A 2,820-nucleotide genomic window follows, 5' to 3' on the forward strand; every position below is an offset into this window, starting at 1 on the left:
TTTTTTTATTGTTGTAATATGAAGATTAAATTTAACATGAAAAACTGCTAATTTTCAACACTTAAAAAAAAAAGATGACTGAAAAGAGGAAAAACCAAAGTGAAGTATGTTCTTACTTCACTCAGTCATGTATTTACTTTATAACAGTAAATAAATATTGGTTCTGCATATCGGTTATTGGGCACATAAACATGCAAATAATTAGTATCGGTTATAAAAAATCAATATCGGTCGATCACTTGTATTTATCTCCGCATCACCGTAGCGCCATTTTGGAGAATATCCGCTGAACGCAAGCAGCGTACGCTGTTCTGTGTCAGCCACGACACAAGGATACGTTTTCTACGTGTGTTTACGCTTTGATTTGAATGAAAACAGCGCATCCGTGCAGTGTGGCTGACACAGAAGAGCGTACGCTGCTTGCGTCCAGCTCATATTCTCCAAAATGGCGCTACGGTGATGCGGAGAGACGAATTGTTGAATAAAGTCATTATTTTTGTTTTCTTTGCGTAAAAAAGTATTCTCGTCGCTTCATAACGTTACGGTTGAACCACTGACGGCAGATGGACTATTCTGACGATGTCTTTCATACTTTTCTGGACCTTGACAGTGTAATTTACTTGGCAGTCAATGGGACAGTCACAAGCCTCCCGGTTTTCATCCAAAATATCTTAAATTGTGTTCCGAAGACGAACGAAAATTTTACGGGTTTGGAACGACATGGGGGTAAGTGACTAATGACAACATTTTCATTTTGGGGTGGAGTATCCCTTTAAGATACTTTCGTTTTGATCGCTACTGTAGAGAATACGTGTTTATACCCAAACTATAAACTTTTATCCCAGTACTTCTGTTATTTAAAAGTCTGTAACAGAAATAATGATGTGTGGTTGAAAAGACTTGTTTGTGTTGCTCTTTCTGGATCAGCAGCAGCATGAATACAGATTTGAATGTCTTTAACACATGTTTCACATCGTAAGCATCAGTAGAGCGCGAGCAGCGCGTGTTTTGTCGGCGCCCATATCAGTGAATGACAGCGTTCACATCAGAAGCGTGATGATGGCCGACTCTCTGATTCATTAACATGGGCAGCGACAAAACCTGCTTCTCACGCTCCACTGAAACTCCCAATTTGAAACAGTCATGATAGACATTGAATCGTTGTCATTCAGGAATAAGATTGCGTGGGTGTTTGAATCAAGATCGCAATTTTTTAACACTTAATAGTGCAGCTCTAATGTAAACACTGCTAAATGTTTTGCGAGGATATCGTCACATACCACGAGATCTCGTCACATTCCTACCGTTCAGGTAAGTAATACAGCCTACAAAAGAAATCTAATAACTAAATGTAATATAACACTGCATAGCTTGCACTGTATAATTTGATAGATGGATGCTTATTAAAGCTAATGTTTTTTAGATTAAGAGCTGTGAGTGATTTTGTTGTTTGATTAACATTGCTGGCTCAATCTTCAGAAGGTGACTGCATATATTCACACACATCAGATTTTCTCCCAGGTGTTCATGTTCACTTAAGACATAAACTGTGTTTAAGTGAGTACTGTCGGGCACTTTTGAAATTTTTGTGTGTATTTGATCGTTTGGACGCACACCCAAAGCCCAAAGTTTACTTTGCTTGTCCGTTTTGGACCCCACAGACACAACTCAGCCTGGGGAACAGCGTCTTTCATGTGGATTATTGTGCTTTCAACATTTTATCATGTTAACATGTCCCGCAATTTAGCATTGTGTGGATTATGGTTAATTTGGGGTTTTAGGGAAATTTCAGGGAAATTTCCCTTATTTCCCTGTGAAGGGAAATAAGCTGCGCTAAACACAGCTTGTTTTTAATAGTTTTACCAAATAGCTTAACAAAATCGACAATAAAATGAGCTTAATATCACAGCCACAGACCTAAAGTGTAAGCAGATGTTTGATTGTTTAGTTCTCTGCTCTATCATCACAATTAAACAGGGCTTTCATGTTGAGCGCTCTGTAGCTCCTCTGCGAATAACACAAATGCATCATAGACAAAAGTCCTAATATTACTGCATATAAAAACAGCGACTCTTGCGAGATAGAAGTGTCCCTTATTGTTTGCGGCTTCAGCAAGATTATTCAACAGCTTCTCTCTGTCCTCTTTAATAAACTCAGTCTTTGCAGATTTCAGCTCTTCCTGATGATTTGATGCTCGTCCTCACTTCAGCATTTATTGGTGATTTACTGAATGTGTGATTGTTGTGGGACGAGCTTCACTGGACATGCATGTCTAAGTGAAAGAAGCAGATTTGCCAAAATCAACAATAAATAAATCCAAAAAATAAATAATGTTATAGTCAGTTACTTTTTTTATTTTTAAAATAATTTAAGCATTTATGTAGGTGAAGGAGATGTCCTCTAAATTCAAATATTTGAAGAGACAAGAGCCTACATAAAAAAAATATATTGTATGTTCATAAAATGTATATAAAAATATATATATACAAATAAAAAGCATTGCCTCTTTGTAGATCATTATATTACAATATTAAAAGAAATGGCATAGATACAAAGAGCACATTAGTTTAAAAGGCTCAATCAGTAACACTGCAATCTCATGTGATATTTCACACATTATATGCATTTGTTTTCCTCACGTTTCTTTAAGTTAGCAAACACAGAAACAGCGCTGTGCACGATTAAAATAAGGCTGAAACGACCTCGAATATTGTTGCATAAGCATACTGTGTAAAGTGTATTTTAAAATTGTGTAAATAAGTGAAATACTGTGAACTGCTCACCTCTCCTCAGAAGACTCGACGCTGACGGAGTGACCGC

This window comes from Sinocyclocheilus anshuiensis, unplaced genomic scaffold (assembly GCF_001515605.1).
Source record: "Sinocyclocheilus anshuiensis isolate Anshui unplaced genomic scaffold, SAMN03320099.WGS_v1.1 scaffold3492, whole genome shotgun sequence".
Taxonomy (NCBI): Eukaryota; Metazoa; Chordata; class Actinopteri; order Cypriniformes; family Cyprinidae; genus Sinocyclocheilus; species Sinocyclocheilus anshuiensis.